Source organism: Piliocolobus tephrosceles, chromosome 4 (assembly GCF_002776525.5).
Source record: "Piliocolobus tephrosceles isolate RC106 chromosome 4, ASM277652v3, whole genome shotgun sequence".
NCBI classification, from domain to species: Eukaryota; Metazoa; Chordata; class Mammalia; order Primates; family Cercopithecidae; genus Piliocolobus; species Piliocolobus tephrosceles.
In genome coordinates this window covers 34,881,501-34,900,584 of record NC_045437.1, presented here as the reverse complement: position 1 = coordinate 34,900,584, position 19,084 = coordinate 34,881,501, and positions in this window count along the sequence as shown.

Here is a 19,084-nt window from a genome sequence, read left to right as displayed (position 1 = left end):
TAATATCATCTCTTCAATTTAAGGTTTGAAGCATTAGCAACTATTGTAACAAAAGAGTACATCTGGCTGCCTGCAGTGGCTCGTGCATATAATCCCCCCACTTTGGGAGGCCCAGGTGGGTGGATCACTTGAGGTCAGGAGTTCAAGACCAGCCTGATCAACATGGTGAATCCCCGTCTCTACTAAAAATACAAAATTACCCGGATGTGTTGGTGCCTCCCTGTAATCCCAGCTACTTGGGAGGCTGAGAGGCAGGATTGAACCCAGGAGGCACAGATTGCAGTGAGCCAAGATCGCGCCATTGCACTTCAGCCTAGGCAACAAGAGCGAAACTCTGTCTCAAAACAGCAACAACAAAAATCCCCAAAGCACATCTAGTTCTGTATTTCAGTTTTAAAGTGTTTCCAAAAAATATTTCTTCTTATTAGCAAACACGTAACATATCATGCTTCTTTAAAAGTATTATACTTCCTTGACAGTGCTTTCGGATCATTTAAAAATGTTATTTGTGTGATATTTCAGTTACAGGTGATAACATTTCTTCTTTGAAAATCATGCAGCCCTGTTCACATTGTACTCACTCATGTTCTTAAAAGAGCAAAACATAATTACTCATAAAACTATTATTTTGACAGCCAAGAATGAAAGTTCGAGCACTTCATGTTAATATTACTTTCTTGCAGGGATAAACTACTTCCATCTAGCAGACCGAGCAAGTTTCCAGAATGCCCAGTCTTTGAGTGGTGCTTCTAGGACTGTGGGGACTGTGGGAATAGTATGACTGTATATGCTGGCATTAAGGAATTGGGGAGGTTAAGAGGGAGGAGAGAGAGATGGAATTTAGAGGCTGATTCCTACTCTTTGCATCTTTACTCTTAACTTCATTGCCCAGCATAGGAAGCACAAGTCCAATCATAAAATATTAACATGCATCCTGGCCAAATTGAGAAGTGGGTAGAGTTGACCTTCCAGTACCTCATATAGGGCTAGTACCTCTGTACGCTGCCACTGAATGTCAGGCATCATGGACTTCTGGGTGCACAAGGGTTCTGGGAAGTACCCATTCTCTAGTTCTATTCCTACCTGTGTGTTTTGTGTAGACTCCCTTTCACTAAAGCACTTTTTATCTGTTCATTTATGCTGTAAATTTCTACACCCTAGAATGCTATTAATAGTCATGAGAGTGGTTATACAATGTCCATTCTAGAGCACTGCTGTCCCACAGAACTTTCTAAAATGGTGGAATTGTTCTATATGTGTGCTCTCCAATATGACAGCCACTAGCCACATATGGCTAGTGCAACTGAGAAACTGAATTTTTCATTATATTTAATGAATACATTCATATTCATATTCATTTTATGAATGTATTCATAAAATATAAAATATGAATATATTCATAAACTATAAATTTGTTCATAATATAGATTATAAAATATATTAATATTTAAATTTAATAAATAATTATTAATTTGATAATCATTAAATAAATAATTTAATTAATATATTATTAGTATGTTAATATTAATATAAAATATATTTTATAATCTATATTATGAATATATTCATAAAACATATATTATAAAATATATATTTGTAAATATGTATATTTTAATCAGTGTAAATTTAAATAGCCACATGCGGCTAGTGGCTACCATATTGGATAGTACAGTAGAGATCTAGAAATCTTATCTTAATGTACAAAGTGATGGCCATGAGGGAACTGTATGTGGCCAGTGAGCAGGTGAATCTTTGGCTACCCTTGCACATGTCCCATCTCAGTGAACCATCCAGCAGGGACAGGCAAGCCAGGCTCTCCTTGCCTAACTCGAACCTGCTTAATTGACAGTGGCAAATGACACTCAATAGAAGATATCTTGGAGAATGTAAAATGCTCTACCATGACTCACATATTTTGACACCATTTCCTTCTTTCTTTTCTTGCCTTTTTCTTTTCTTCAGGTTTCAAAAGAAGACTTTTTGAATTATTATGCAGGTGTCAGTGCTTCTGTTGACACCGATGCCTATTTCATTTTGATGATGACAAAATCTTGGAGATTATAACTTTTGCCTATTAATCCTTTTGGAAATCAGGGACTCCCAGAGCAGAATGAGTTTGAAAGAATTCCAAGCTATGGGTTTGGATCAGGTGTAAACTAAATTTCCTAAAAGATCTGGAATTTTAAAAGCAATAAATAGATCTTTGGTCATCTTAATTATCTGGAATGTGTTCATTTTTATAAATGCCTGAGATTATATTTTTAAGTCATGAAGGAAGGAAGAAGGGAGAAAGGAAGGAGAGAGAAGGAAGAAAGAAAACCATGAAGTGATATTGGGAAGTGGCTCCTAGTTAAAACAATCTGCTTGTTGTTATAGATGTTCCTGTTATAGGTGTAAATGTAGCTGCTTCCTCATACCTTCACTTTACAGTCTTGGAACTCCATAGCAGAAGGTGATAATACAGGGATTAGAGGAACCTCTAACTGTGTAAAATGTCCTGAACTTATTTATTTTAATCTTGGTGAATACAAATAAAAGAACATTTATTTTATTCTGAAATGTATGAGTCTTTTTCGATTTTCAGATTTTAATGCAAATTTCCACATGTGCTTACACAGGGGACATTAAGTGCCTCTGGTAGGAAAAGGAAGGTGAGCTCAGCTGGCCCACTTGGTTGAAGGCTGGGCTTTCATGGAGTGGTCTCACTTACTGGGTCAACCTATTAGGAGGAAAGAGAGTGCAAGGGAAAAAGGAAGTGCCTATTGCAAACTTCAGAGGCTTTTTGGAGCTTTAGGTTAGGACTTTAAGCCTGTTTTGGGGAATTCATCTTTTTGAATCCATTTTTAGGCTCCTTCGCCAGACAGGTGATGTCAGGTTTTTTTGACTGATTTCTCTCCTCCATTAACGGCTTCTTAGGTAACAAAAGCAGCTCTAAGTTTATTGCACACACCTATAAACCCTTCACCTTGGAAAAGGGGTAGAAGTGTGGGAAAAGGGTTGGAAGGGGAAACCTGTGCTTCTCAGGCTTTAATGAGCACGTAGATCACCTGGGGATCTTGTTAACCTGCCCATTGTCTTTTAAAAGTCTGGGTGGGGGACTGAACTTTTGCCTCTAAGAAACTTATTTATTTTATTTTATTTTTTTGAGATGTAGTCTCGCTCTGTCACCCAGGCTGGAGTGCAGTGATGCGATCTCCACTTACTGCAAGCTCTGCCTCTTGGGTTCACACCATTCTCCTGCCTCAGCTTCCCAAATAGCTGGGACTACAGGTGCCCACCACCATGCCTGGCTATTTTTTTTTTTTTTTTTTTGTATATTTAGTAGAGATGGGGTTTCACCATGTTAGCCAGGATAGTCTCGATCTCCTGACCTTGTGATCCACCTGCCTCTGCCTCTCAAAGTGCTGGGATTACAGACGTGAGTCACCATGCCCGGCCAACCTCTAACAAACTTCTCTATGATGTTGATGCCTCTGGTCTTCAGAAAACACTGAGTAGCGAGGGGTACACTGTATATTTCCATGTGTTTTTCTTATTATTTGCCCACTTTTGGTTGGCCATAATAGTTTGTGCTTTTTGACTGCTGGGCTATCCCTTTGTCTTTAAAGTCAGGAACTTATGAAAGAAATAGAAAAAAAAAAAAGTACCTCCCAGGTATGTGTAAGAGGGAAATGAGGGATAACATTTGCAGTTGAAGAATTTCTCATAGTCTAGGATGGAGTCCTGCAGTTTTCCAGCATCAAAGATTTGAATCTGTCAATCATCCAAGAGTAGATCATCTCTTTAAGACCTACGTTGAGCAAGCTCATAGCAATTTATGCAAAAACTAGAATGCCAAGCCACTGATCAACTATAATGAGGATATACTTCTCACGTTTGCTTATAAGATCAAAGAATTTCATCTGGATTTGAGGATGTGCGAGAATGACAGCATAGCTCTCAGTTCAGGGATGCTTTTAGTAGTTTATTCTCAGATACTACAAAGCAGTTCAGGGATGCTTTTAGTAGTTTATTCTCAGATACTACAAAGCAGTACAGAGGATATATTCATGGTATGTTAGAGTAATGCTATGGCTATAACAAATAAATATTTCAACTTATAAAAGCTCAAACACAATATATATTTATTTTTCATTCATTAAACAGTACCTCTGTGTAGTGGTTTTCAGTTCCAGGCTTTCTCCATCTTGTGATTCTATTGTTTTCTAGGACCTTATAGTCACTGAGTCCATGTGACTGAGGAGGAACAGGGAGTTGAGAATGCTGAAAAGCTTTCTGAAAAGCTTTGACCTGGAAGTGATACACGTCACTTATGCTTGAATTTCATTTGATGGTAGCTAGTCACAGGATTACATCTAACTGTGGGGGTAGGGGAAGGGGTGGCTAAGAAACAGTCCTTGCAGGAAAACTTCCTGCCAGCGAAAATGTACTTCATGCAAAGAAAGTACTATTTTGGTCAACAACTAGCTATGTCTGCCACTTGAAGTAGTAGTCTTCATTGCCTGTAGTTCATGTTTGGTGATCTCAGTAGCTCATGTGGAGTGAGATATTTGTCAGTTTGGAGGAGTGCAAAACTGAAGTCTCTCCATCCTCAGCCATGTTAGCAACCAAGAAAACAACTTATATAACCATATAAAGTAACAACTCTCCAATCAGAAACCCTGTCACCTGGGCCTCAAGACTTTATTCAAGGCCTTGAAATTTATGCTACAACACAAAGGCAACTTGTCCTTTATTGCCTCTATAATATGGGTCCTAGGAATTTTCTATATATGTCCACATAAAGGCTTTCTGGGGGGAGTTGAAGCTATGTCTTATTGTACAAGTCAGGACTAAGTTATTTATTCACATGGTAAATGATAACATTTTTGTCCTAGAGGCAGATCTCTTCTTGGAAGACAAATTATAGTTATGAGGTTCTTTGGTCATTGGAATCATAGCAAGGGGTATGAAGACTAAATATTTGATGAAACTAGGCAGACAGTTTAATGCACTCATCTTGCCAGTGAGATCATAACACTCTTTTCACGAAATTCCTAGAGGGGACTAATAAACATGTCCTCCCTGACCTTTCTTTTTCAACGTTTCAAAGCTGAGTAACTACCTGTGGAAGGGACACTTTACTTTAGATTCATCGATTATACATATTAATGAAATCAGTATGTTACCAGTGGAAGGTATCAGAATCACCTGCGGCGAATCCATAGGGGTCTGTAGCAACTTCAGTTCTTGCCTGCTTAGAAGGTGGAACTCAACGGAGGGGCGTAAGGCAGAAAAGAGACCAAGACAAGTTTCAGAGCAGGAGTGGAAGTTTATTTAGAAAGTCTTTAGAACAGGAAAGAAAGGAAAGTTCACTTGGAAGAGATCCAAGTGGGTACTTGAAGGTCAAGTACTGTGTTTAACCTTGATTCTAGGACTTTGCAGTCTGGCCTCTTTCCCACGATTCTTCCCTTAGGATGAGCTGCCCACAAACACAGTGCCCTTCTTACCCTTGGGAGCTGAGCATGCACAGTGTGTTTAGGAAGTTGTATGCATGCCCATCTGAGGCTTTCTTCCCTTTTCTGGTGGTGTGCCCCTGGAATGTCATACTCCACCATTTTGTCTCTTATTGTGCATGCCCAGGAAGTTGCTTCTCCTTGGTGTCTGCATTCAATTAACACTTTAGAGCAACGGGTGTAAACCGTCAGGAAATGGCATCTCCCTGATGCTGGCTCTCAATTTATCATTTTCAAAGAGGCAATGTGATAATTGCCAAACCATCACCTGATGTTTCTACTGGGTGAGGGACAGCTCTCTCCTGCCCTCCTCTGCCTGTCAAACTACGTGTAACAACTCAGGATCTGGCCTGTCTTGCCTGCCTAGGGGTGATGTTTGTCTCCTTAGGTGCTTTTATATACCTCTTGCTATGGTTGAAATGTTTGTTTCCCCACAAAACTTAATATGATGAACTCCTAACCTCCCAGGTTATAGTATTAAGAGGTGGGGCCTTTGAGGACGTGATTAGGTGATGAGGGCAGAGCCGTCATTAATTGGATTAGTACCTTTATAAAATATGCCCAAAGGAACTTGTTCCATCATGTTGAGGACACAGCAAGAAAGTGTCAAGAAGGAAACAGGCCTTCGCTAGACACCAAATCTACCAACTCCTTGATCACGGATTTTCCAGCCTCCGAACTGTGAAAAATAAATTTCTATTGTTTGTAAACCACTCATCCTGTGATATTTTATTATAGCAGCTGAACAGACTAAGACAGTTCTATTCTAATTTATCATATACAAATTATGACAGTAATTTTAACGTTTCTCTAGGGCCATATTATTTCCTTGTTATTAATATTTGGAGTAAACTTAATGTAGCACCACTCAACTGACTGCAGAAATCAGATGCTTTCACATTGTCATAGTAGTGGGAAAAAGTAACTAATCAATAGGATTTCATAAGGCACTAGAGACATAGGCTTGCACACATAGTAAACTGATCATTAAAGTTGAATATAATTAAAGGTGGAAACTGTAAGGAAAAATTTAGAATCAAGTTGAGTAAAATATCAGATCATTAAGACATTAGATCTAACACTAAATATCAGTGTCCAAAAATGTAGCATAGAAGAGCTTACTTTCTTTGGTTGTAGAAGCCCAGACAAGAGACATTTGTATATGTTGGTCAGTTTCACTTAAATTTAGCACAGCCAAAATAAAAGTCATCATTCTTTTCTCTCTACTAACCCTATCCTATTTTCCACTTGTGCCAAGCATACTTCTAGGTCTGAGTATCTAAGAACTACTCTTTGAACTGCCCAGGCTTGTAACCCAAGGACCTTTGTTCCCTAATGGTTAAGGGTAGAGATGCTAAAGCCAGTCTGCCTAGTTTCTTATGTGACCTTGGGCAAATTACTTGTCCTCTTAAGTCTCAGTTTTTTATCTGTTAAGTGGAGATAATAGTGACTACCTTATAGGATGAGGGTTGAAAAAGTTAATATATGAAAAGTTTTTAGAACTTTACCTGGAACCAAATAAGCTCTGTAGAAGTGATTGTTCCTATTTACTGTCATTTTCTAGAGTCATTTTTTAATGTCATTTTATTGAGTAAGCTTTTTATCTCTTCCCATTGTACAGATTCAGTTTATCTTACCTCAAATACAAAAAGAGTCCCTGTATACTTTCCCTAACTAGAGTCATACCTTTATATCCATCTCTCATTCTAATTCCAGAATGACTTTTCCTAAGCCTCAAGTCTATGCATATTATTTCATTTCCTGAGGACATTCAATTGCCTCCTAACCCTCATTAAAATATTCAGACATCTTAGTATGGCATTCATGTCATCCATAATTTTCCCTGATCTTTCTTTCTATATAATTTTGCATGACATTCTTTACATTCCCTTGCTTCAGCTATATGAGGATGATGTGATAAACAACCTGTCATGTCTTCATCCTCAGTTCCTGATGCAAACCTTCTAAAACTCTCTTATTTCTTTAGTAATAAGAGTGTCTTTTTTATACAAATGAGATGCCTCAAGGTAAGCACCTAGATAGGTTTTGAATGTGTGCCTGGTCGCCAGAAAGACCAACCATGTTATTAGAAGGTTAGAATAACCATGTTGTTAGAAGGTTAGGCCAGCCAACCTCTGGGGAGAGGAGCGGTGTCTAAGATTGAGTTTGGTCACATAGACAACCTTTTAATCATTTATAACTATGCAATAAAACTGTAATAAAATCTATGAACATTGAGGCTAAGTGTCACTTCTTGGATGCTGAACACATTGACGTGCTGGGAGTGTGACATGCCTTGATTCCATGAGGGGAGAGCACTATGTATTGCTTCTTAAACTTCACTTATGTGTCTCTTTATTGGTTTGATCTTCCTGTTTTATATCCTTCAAATAAAGCCATAATTTTAAGTATAGCATTTTCCTGAATTCTATGAGTTGTTCTAGCAAATTACTGAACCTGAGGGGGTTGTAAGAACCTGTACTTCTTACTAACTGGTTATAAATTCAAGACTGCAATATAGAAACTCTGCCAGAGTTTCCAGCTTGCCTGGCATGCTCTGCAGAATTTGGATTCAAAACTGTAACATTAGCTCTTACCTGAATTTCCAGCTGGCCGACTTGCTCTACAGATCTCAGACGTGCCAGCCCTCACAATCACATGAGCCAATTTGTTAAAGTAAATATCTCTTTCTCTCCCCTACTACACACACACTCTGGATTCTACTTCTCTGCAGAACACTGACCAATGCAGATGAAGCATAGATAGCCTGGGGAATCCCAACATAAGAGGAAAATTTCTAAAGTAAAAATAGTCTTGTTGGGTATTATTTTCTTTAACTTGTAAGAGTGTTGCTAACTCTGGGTGGTGAGTGCCAGGACTGAATTGCAGTACACCTAGCTGGGGCTGAAACAGAATAACAAGCTAAGTCATTATTTGCTAAACTGGCTCATATTTCAAGGTCCTATTGAAAAGTTAAAGCCTTTACAAAGCTTACCTTGATGTTTCAGCAAAATTGACTTGCTCTTTCATTTCTGTGCCTCTTTTGTTGAGTGTATATGCATCTTTATATCACAGTCCATCAGTCAGATAAGAAATACTACTTTATTTTCTCTGACATTCAAATTTTGCAGTCTTCTCCCATTCAAGCTTGCTGGCAGAAATGTAGGCTGTCTTTCTTGGGATTCCGACTTAAGTCTGTGCTGTTGTTCTTGGACATGAAGCAAAGCCAATGCAGAAGGAGTGGGAAGTATGTAACCTCAGTTCACACAGGTCGTTCTTCTTTTCAGAGTCCCTTAAGTCCACTGAATTTTGGGAACTTCTCTACCACACCTGGAAAATGGAAAATTTGAAAAGCTGCCAGTGGGGTAGGTGAAGAGCTCAGTTTTGAGATATCTGTGGTCTATCTAAGTCAGAAATCCAGTAGGCAGTTGGATTCATTGAACATATATATATGTTTATAAATATATGTATATTATATACATATATATGTATATAAATATACTTCTTCATGGAAGTTCAATCTAGCAGACATGATTCTGAAGTTTAGGTCTGGATGGAATGGAAAATCTTGAAGGTAAAAAGCCAATAAACAGAACAACAGAAGCAAAGAAACAAAAGAGATCAAATGACTGATGAAGCAAGGTTCTGGAGGAAGAGAGACGGGTAAGAGTTAAGGGTATGAATGGTTGGTTTGGTCTTCTGCAGATGAAGGGTTAGCTTATTCTTAGACTAGGGGAATAGCAGGCAGGAATTTACCCAGTTTTGGAGTTTGCAGATGGAGATAGGAAATAGAGTAGAAACATGAGCTATGGTCCACATTTTTTCAAGGTATAGGCAAACTTATTTTCTGGGAATGAGAAAGGCCAAAGTTCATTGGAGGAATTAAAGTAAAAGATGGAGTGTATTTGACAATAGTCATCAAGGGCATTGGAAAAGAATGCTGTCAAGCACAAATAAAGGAAAACAAATTTATATGGATGCCATTTGGCAGCATTGTGTGATTTTTCACTAAGACAGCTTAGCAGATAAAGCGCAGGAGCAGAGATGTGACTTGTAGAAACATGTTATATCATCTTGTTCCATAGCAGTTGTCACTGCAATTTGTATAATAAGAAGTGCTTGATAAACTGTGATGAAATTTATTAATTACTTAAAACATTGAAGGATAAGAAATCTTGAAATATACTGTTGTACTATCCATCTCACAAGGGACAAATTAGATTACGATTCTAGAATAGAAAATTTTGCAGTCAAGGTTATTATAGTCTAGACTTTACAGAAAAAAATGAGAATATTAATTATAAGTAAGAGTTATATTAATAGATAATGTATACTTTTATTTTATATAATAATATATACATGCATATATGTATGTATACTCCCATATATGTATCTATGTATGTATACATATGTATGTAGAGATGTATAATCTCATATATATGTATGTATATATGTATACATATGTATGTATGTGTATACATATGTATGTATGTGTATACATATGTATGTATATATGTATACATATGTACGTATACATATATATACATCTATATACTCCCCCCCCAAAAAAAAATGACAAAAGAAATAAGTGGAAGTTTCCAACTTTCATGCATCCACTACCATCCCATTCTTTTCCCCAATAACCACTGAAAACATTTTGGAGCACTGGCTTCCAAACTTTTTTCTAAGCATATTCTCATTTTAATATTCCCTCTTTTTCTCTCTAATTAAAAAAAAAAATCCTCCTCTGATAGTAGACATTCTTGTTTTCTTCTCCAACATTCTTAATTTCTTCCTCCTTTGTCACCCCTATTTTGACCAGGTATCCATCTCATTCTCAGTTCTGGAAAAGGTGAGCCATTCCCAAGCTAATAAGTTCACGGCATTTTCCTAGTGACTGTTATTGGCACAAAGATGTGCATATGATTTCAACTGGATCAATCATATTAAAGGGAAAAGCTCCCATATCACGCTTAAGAGAGGAATATTTTTTAATGTTAACAATTTCAATATGAAATGATTATATTTTTTGCTATTAAATTAAGATATCCATGAATATTGAAGTCCTTGCATGACCCAAATACTTTTTCTTCCCTAAAGCTTCTCAATACACATATAGACAAAACTTACTTCACAAAGTAATGGAAAGCATGTGGCTGTAGTCTTGCTGCAATATGGATGAGATAAGAAGAGCTTCCTCAAATAAGAGATAACATTTGTGTCTTTCTGTAAATGTAACCCAGGCTGTCCTCATGTATGACTGTAGGATATTGCATTAATGGCTTGACTCTTCACTCCTTCCCCATCCACCTATTTTGCCATGTGATTTGAAGTTTCTACCCAAGGGGAAATATATTTCTTCACTCCCTGATTCTGGGTTTGGTCACATGACCTTCTTTGCCAATAAAATGAAGTAGAATTGGTGGGTAGGCCAGCCTTGCATTTTTCTGCTTGCCGTCTTATGTCCCTGCTGTAAAAAGAGACAGCTGGGTTAGCCTGCTTGTCTCAGGAGAAAGACGGGAAACTTATGGAACAGAGGCATTCCCAACTGAACCCAGCCAACTTTCCTTAAGTTTCACATTCCTGAGTCATCCTAGCTGATAATGGTACCATAGAACCACCCAGCAGAGCCCAATCTAGATCATTCAACCCTCACACAATTTGTGAAAATAAATATTGCTTAAAGCCTCTGAGTTTTGGCGTGATTTGTTGTTGAGCATCAATGTAGCAACAGCTGATAGATACACTGCATATTTTGGAATTTTCATGGAAACAATAGGGGAAGGAGTAAGAGAAAGAGGGAGACTTTTGGAGAGTTTTCTCTTCCTAGAAGCTTTTGACAAAATAACATAGACGTTTTTCTTTATCAGCATATGTAGCACTACCATGCTAGTTTTAGAATGCTGGTAATTTCTTTACTAAATTTTAAAAAGTTGCAAGAAAAAGAAAATATAAAAATACACTGGAAAAAGATAGTAATATTATGATAAGCAAAGTTCTGTTATCCTTAAAACCCGGAGTCTTATAAGTCAGGAAGCGAAAGATGAAGAGTCTAAGAAGGAAATGTATTTTCTTACATTAAAATAATTTTTTAATGGTTTTGTTAGTATTCCATAGTATGAATATACTACAGATTTTTTAGATTTACAATTCTTCTTAGTTATGAGAAGTAATACATAGATATTTTATACATAGAATTTCTAGGTATATACATTACAATTTTTGTTATATATTTCCAAATTGTCCTCTTAAATGTACTAATTTACATTTCTATTAACAGTATATGAGAAAGCCTATTTTCCTATGCTCTTCTCAGCATTGAGATTTGGTGATCTTTATAATTTTCACAATTTAATGGGCAAAGCATTTATCTCATTCATTTTATCAGCATTATTTATTCTGAATGAGATTGAGCACATTTTCCTACTTTTAAAGTTTGTTTTATTTCTTCTGTGAGCCTTCTGTTAATGTGCTGTGTTCATTTCCTTCTTGGACTCTTCATCTTTTGCTTGCTGACTTGTAAGACTCTGGGGTCTTATAAGGATAACAGAAGTTTGCTTATCATAGTGTTACTGTCTTTCTCCAGTTTATTTTTATCTTTCTTTTGGTCATGACTTTTTAAAATTAAGCAAAGAAATTACCAGCATTCTAAAGTTTATCTAGTCATACATATCACTCTTTTCCTTTTATGGCTTTCAGGTTTTATGTTTTATCTAGAAATGCTTTTTACATCCCAAAAATATGAAATGAGTCATCCATGTCTTCTAGCATTTGCTTTTATTTTAAAATTTATTTATATCTTTGAGTTATATGGAATTTATTTTGAAATAATAAGTCAGTTACCTTTCTTCTTTGCTTGCAAATGGCTAGTGTGTTATTCCAATCTTATTTGCTAAGTAATCCACTTTAGCCCTATTGATTAGAAATGGATGAATTTTTTGTAATTACATAGATCTGTACTGACAGATTCTCTATTTTATGCCATTGATTGTTCTGTGAATTCCTGCTGAAACAAATTTTAAAACCACCTGTATGGTTAGTCAATTCACAATTCTTTTCTTCTCTGGAATTGTGCAGGCTATTCTCCAACATTTATTTCTCTGCATGATGGTTAGAATAATAGTGTATGCACAGAAAAGCAACTGGAAGCCTAAATGTCAGTTATTAAATATGGTTATTCCTGAAGAGTGTGATTTGAAAGTGGCATCTTCAACTTGGTACATGACACATCTACCTTTTTTGAATTTGGGGGCACAAGCAAATAATAGTTGTAAAGATTCAATAAGGATTTAAATAAATAAATAAACATGAAAATATTGTAAGCAGAGACCTTAATAAAGTATCTGTGTCTTGTAGTGTCTTGATTCCCTTGTGTTTTCCATATGTACAATAATTTTATCTGCCAATAATGACGATTTAATTTTCTCCTATTCAATATTTATACTTTTTACTTTGTTTTCTTGTTTAATTGTATTTCTTAGAACTTCTAGAACCATGTTAAATGAAATGTTGATAGCATTTCTTTACTTGAGTAAATAAAGCTTTAAGCTTAAGCTTTATTTGAGAAAATAAAGCTTCAAAAATTAAACTTTAATTGAAAATAAAGCTTTCAATTCTACACTGGCAACTTCACACTTAAATTCATGAAAGTTTATAATTATGTAACAAACAGGTTTATCAGTCTGGTACTATAGCATTTACTGAAGCTCTAATTAAATTAATGATTTATTAGGCTCTAAAAGTAATATTTCAGTCTATCAGTGGATAAACTTAAGAGTAAAATGTTTTCTGATTATTCTGCATTTTTGTCTCATGACTAGTGCAGTTCATACTTTGCAGGAACTAATTTGTCATAAAAAAGAGGGTCCTTTTCAGTCTCTATAAGTTCTCCACCTCTTCTTGACGAAAAATCTACACTTAGGGTAAAGGGAAATTTGTTCTAATAATTCACCGTTGAGAGGCCCTCCAGATGAACTCAAGTGTTTCAGCACAATTCAGTATCTAAGCCTTATTTTTCAATCCTCAGGGGCTTTGTATGTTGTTTGCTTCACTGCTTTTACCCGAGTCTTGAGGAGCGTGAATGTGTTGCTTGGACCCAATAGGTTTTATGTATCACAATTTCTTTGTCTGAACAGCTGTTTCATTGCAAGCTACACACAAATGCCCACACAAATGCCACAAACCATTAAAATTCAGAAATTAGGGTAGACTTTCATATGAATCTAAAATAAACTAAATAACTGAAAAAACAAAATTAAATATCTATATTTATTAGATAAATGAAGCTTTGGAAAATGTTCTTTTCACTTCACCCCACCCTACTGTTTCCCCACTTCTGTGGTTACAGTGGTTAAGAGTACAGCTGCAAAGGCAACCGTGTATGGGGAATGCAACCGACTTCTCACACATGGCTGCCCAGATGTGCTCCTGTCTCAGGGATGTGGTGCTTGCTTCTTTCTGAACAACCTGGCTTGGCATTCTTTTATCTTTAACAGTGATGAGGAAAGAAATTGACTAATACAACATCATTTCCTAAATGTTTATTCATTCTTTAATTCATTCATTTAATGTTTATGAGGGAATGCCTACTAAATTTTAGGTACTGTGTTGAGCAAGAGACGTAAGCCCCAGTAAGTCATAGTTCTCTGCGCCAGAATGCTTACAAGCCCCCACGAGAGTCAGACAAACCATATAACTACGAATCAGTGTGGTGACAATATAAACAAGTGAGGTCCTATTAGGAATGCACGCATGAGTCATATCCTGGCCTGTAAGAGGATGTCTTCCCAGAAGAGGCAATGCCTGAGGCTAGTCTCGAGGGACTGGTATGAACTACCTAGACAGTGGGGGTAGCAAGTGCAAAGACTGGCGATTGAGACCACAGGCTGAGAGTGGTGGCAAAAAGTGAAGAAAAAAAGGTAGGCTGAACAATCCCTGTCCTCGACAAAAGTCTCCCACATCCTAATAATGAAAACATATAAATATGTTACTTCAATGGCCAAAGGGACTTTGTAAATGTGATTATGATACGATCTCCAGATGGAGAGATTAGCCTTGATTATGCAGGTGGACCCAGTGTAATCACAAGGAATCTTATAAGAAGAAGGCAAGAGGGTCAATGTGAGAGAAGGCATTGTCATGGTAGAAACAGGGAATGAAATAATTCACTTCAAAGATAGAGGAAGGGGCTGGGAGTTGTGGGATAGGGAACACAGGTGGCCTCTGGTAGATGAGAAAAGCTGGAAAATGGATTCTCCCTGCAGTCTTCAGAAGTATCATAGCCCTGTTGACACTGGGGTTTTTGCCCCAGAAGACTCATTTTGGACTTCTGATGCCTGATCTGCAGGCGAATAAGTAAATTTGTGTGTTTTAAGCCACCAAGTTTGTGATAATTTATTTCAACAGCCACAAGAAAGTAATACACTAGGTCATCAAGAACCTTCCATGTTGTGTTAGTTCGTTCTGGCATTACTATAAAGAAATGCCTGGGACTGGATGATTTATAAAGAAAAGAGGCTTAATTGGATCACGGTTCTGTATGGTTTACAGGAAGCATGGTGCTAAGATCTGCTTGGCTTCTGAGGAGGCCTCAGGAAATTTACAATCATGGTGGAATGCAAAGGGGGAGCAGGCACGTCACATGGTGAAAGCAGGAACAAGGATGGGTGGAGGTGCCACACACTTTTAAAACAACCAGATCTTGTGAGATCTCACTCACTCTTGAGAGGACAGCACCAAGGGGATGGTGCTCTCACAAGGCTCCATCTCCAATAGTGGGGATTGCATTTTATCATGAGATTTGGATGGGGGCAAGAATCCAAGCTATGTCACATGCCGTGCTGGAAAGTCACTAAAGGATTTTAGTTAGGGAGGTAGCTTGATCAGATTTCCTCTTTAGAAAGATACTCCCAGTGGGCACGGGGGATAGGTCATCTGACAGCCAGACTAGGGCAGTGTCAGATGGACTTTTGTGATTGCTGTACCCACTTAGCAGACACCACAACCAGGTTAAAGATGAGTCTGAGGCTAAGACCAAGTGGATCTTTGTGCCATCTTTCTTTTTGTCAGAATAGCTCTTCCTTCTCTTCCTCCCTTCCATCTACCAGTACTTACTAAATATTTGTTTTATTCCAAGAATAATATAGGTAGTGGAACTTACACAGAACTTGAATTTTAGAATCAGAGAAAGGCAATAAGAACAATCAGCAAAAATAAATTAATATTAATAATTAGTAATGAATTAGTGAGTAATAAATGGTAGTTAATATTGAGGAAGGGGTTTTGAAAGAAATAAACAGGGAGGCATGCTAGAGAATATCAGGAGGAGGGTCTTGTTTTCATCAGAATGACCACTTCTGTGGAGGTTACATAGATGCTAGGACCTGGAGAGTAAGAAGGAGCCAGCCACACAAAGATCCAGAGAAACCACATTTCAGAAGGAGGAGTAGCAAGAGCAAAGGCCTTAGGACAGGCAGGCTGGCTGATTCCCTATTATAAGATGTTCTGGAGGAAAAGGATAAAAGCCCTTCACTCAAGCTCTAGCTTATCTAACTCTCAGCCAATCAGTAACAAGACACCCAGAAAGCTATTAACTGCAAGCTTCTATTTCAGGGGCCTAGGGATTTCCCTGGAGCCCCACAGGTTCTACTATCTATGTTATTCTTGGAATGAAACAGATATTTAGTAAGTAGTAAGTACTGGTAGATGGAAGTATGGGAGAGAAGAAGGAAGAGCTTTTCTGACAAGAAGATAAAGGTGGCACAAAGACCAATTTGGTCTTAGCCTCAGGCTCACCTTGGACCTGGTTGTGGCCTCCCCTAAGTGGGTATAGAGGTCACAAAAGTCCATCTGTCCTGACTCTAGTCTGGCTGTCCTATGACCTATTCTCTGCCTTCACCAGGGGGATCATCCTAAAGTGGACATTTGATCCAATTACTTTCCATGCTTGAAGAGGCAGAGAGGTCTAGAGGATGAAAGAAGCTTTCTCGACAACACGTGGAGACCCAGTTAATAGACAGTATGTGGATCATCCACGTTCAAAGGAACATGATGGGCCCTGACACATTAGCAGTAGATACAGCATAGGGGATACCATCCACAGACAAGACAGAAGCCTAGAGCTCAGAGGAGTCCAAAGAAGTCACATGGCCCCAGATTCCTTCTCCCAGTACCATGTGCATTAATTTTCTAGGGTGGTGATAGCAAAGCACCATAGACTGCGTGGCTAAAACAAGAGATTTATTGTCTCACAGTTCTGGAGCCTAGAAGTTTGAGATCAAGGTGCCAGCAGGGTTGGTTCCTTTTGAGAGCTGTAGGGGAGAATCTGTCTCATGCCTCTTTCTTAGCTACTATGATATTCTATCAATCTTTGATACTTACTGTCTTTTAAAAATATAACCCCTGATCTCTGCCTTCATTTTTCACATGATGTTTTCCCTATGTGCATGTCCGTCTCTAAATTTTCCTTTTTTTATGAGGACGCCAGTCATACTGGATTACACTGCACCTTTATGACATTTTAAATTGATTACCTATTTAAAGAAACTATCTCCAAAGAAAGTCACATTCTGAGCTATTGCGTGTTAAGAATTCAACGTATGAATTTTGGGGGGACACAACTCAGTTCATACCACTGTGTATCTAAAACTCTCAGGAGAATGGAAGGAGAAGACATCTGAATTTGACTGAAGATTTAACAAGAGACTGAACTAAAATGGCATGAACTAGTTAATGGCATTTAACTAGTTAAATGAACTAAAAATGGCATGACTGAGTTAGCTTGTGTGTCAACCAGGCTTTAATGTGGCCCCTGTGATGGCCAACTCCTGAGAATCTTGTCTTTATATAATCCCCTCCCCTTGAGTATGGATGGGACCTCTGACTTGCTTCTAAACAAAAGAATATGACAACATGATGGAATGTCATGCCTATGGTCATATCACTTATATAAGACACTATCTTGCTGGTAGACTCACTCTCCCTTGCTGGCTTTGAAGAAGCAAGCTTTTGTTGAAAGAAAGTTTATGGACCAGGCACGGTGGCTCACACCTGTAATCCCAGCACTTTGGGAGGCCAAGGTGGGTGGATCACCTGAGGTCAGGAGTTTGAGACCAGCTTGACCAACACGGCAAAACCCCATCTCTGTTAAAAAAATACAAAAATTAGCCAGGCATGGTGGCGTGCACCTGTCATTCCAGCTACTCAGGAGGCTGAGGTAGGAGAATCGGAGAATCTCTTAAACCTGGGAGGCAGAGGTTGCAGTGAGCCGAGATCGTGCCACTGCACTCCATCAGCCTGGGCAACAGAGAAAGACTCTGTCAAAAAAAAAAAAAAAATGCTTATGAAGAGAGTCATACAACAAGAGGCTGTGGGTGAACTTTAGGAGCCGAGAGTGAGAGCTATCAAGAAGCTGCAGCGCTCAGTTTTACAAGCACAAGAAAATAAATTCTGCCATAACCTAAGTAACTTTGGAAATGGACCCATTGCCAGTGGAGCCTCCCAAAGAGAAGCAAGCCAGGGCCAACATTTTGATTGCAGCCTTGCTGAGGACTCAGCTAAGCCATGCCTAGACTTCTGAGCCACAGAGGTTGTGAGATAGGAAATGTGTGGTGTTTTAAGCTGTTAGAAAAAGAAAGAAGGAGGAAGAGGAAGAAGAACAAGAAAAGTAGGAGGGGGGAGGGGAAAGGAAAAAAGGAGGAAGAAGGGAGGAGGAAGAGGCCAAGAAGGGGGAGGAGTCAAGAGAACAGAAGCTATTATCTTCCTTTCTTTGCAAGTCCCCCTCACCACAAGCCTATGATAGGGTGTGTGTGACTTTAATTAGAATATAAGACTGCATGGCCAGATGCGGTGGCTCATGTCTGTAATCCCAGCACTTTGGGATGGCAAGGCGGGTGGATCACGAGGTTAGGAGATCGAGACCATCCTGGCTAACACGGTGAAATCCTGTCTCTATCAAAAATAAAAAAGTTATCTGGGCATGGTGGCGGGCACCCGTACTCCCAGCTACTTGGGAGGCTGAGGGAGGAGAATGATGTGAACCCGGGAGGCAGAGTTTGCAGTGAGCCGAGATCATGCCACTGCACACTCCAGCCTGGGCGACAGAGAGAGACTTGGCCTCAAAAAAAAAAAAAAAAAAAAAAAAAAAGAAGAATATAAGACTGCATCTTAAAACTAGATGAATTAAGCTTTCGTCACTTAAAGTGATCTACTTCAGAAAGGGATATTCAATGGAGCATCTTTGGAGATGAGTAATTAAAGAAATGTCAGAATTATTTTATATTTATATCCTACTGAATTAAGATTCCTTCCTAAAACCTGATACACATATGCACAGAAAATGTATATTTCACATCACATTCCTGATTAAAATCCTGCCAAGCACCTCTATTTTCTGCAGAATAGATGACAACTTCTTAGACTGCCATGCCAAATGCCTAATCATTGGCCCCCACCAATTCTTCCAAGCCTAATCTCCAGCCACTACTCTGCACACTGTAGGGACTAGGTATACCAAGTGAAATAGGTGTCCATGCAGGGCTTCCATTGAACCACCTGTTGAGTGAAGCAACACTCTGTTCTCTCTGTTAAAT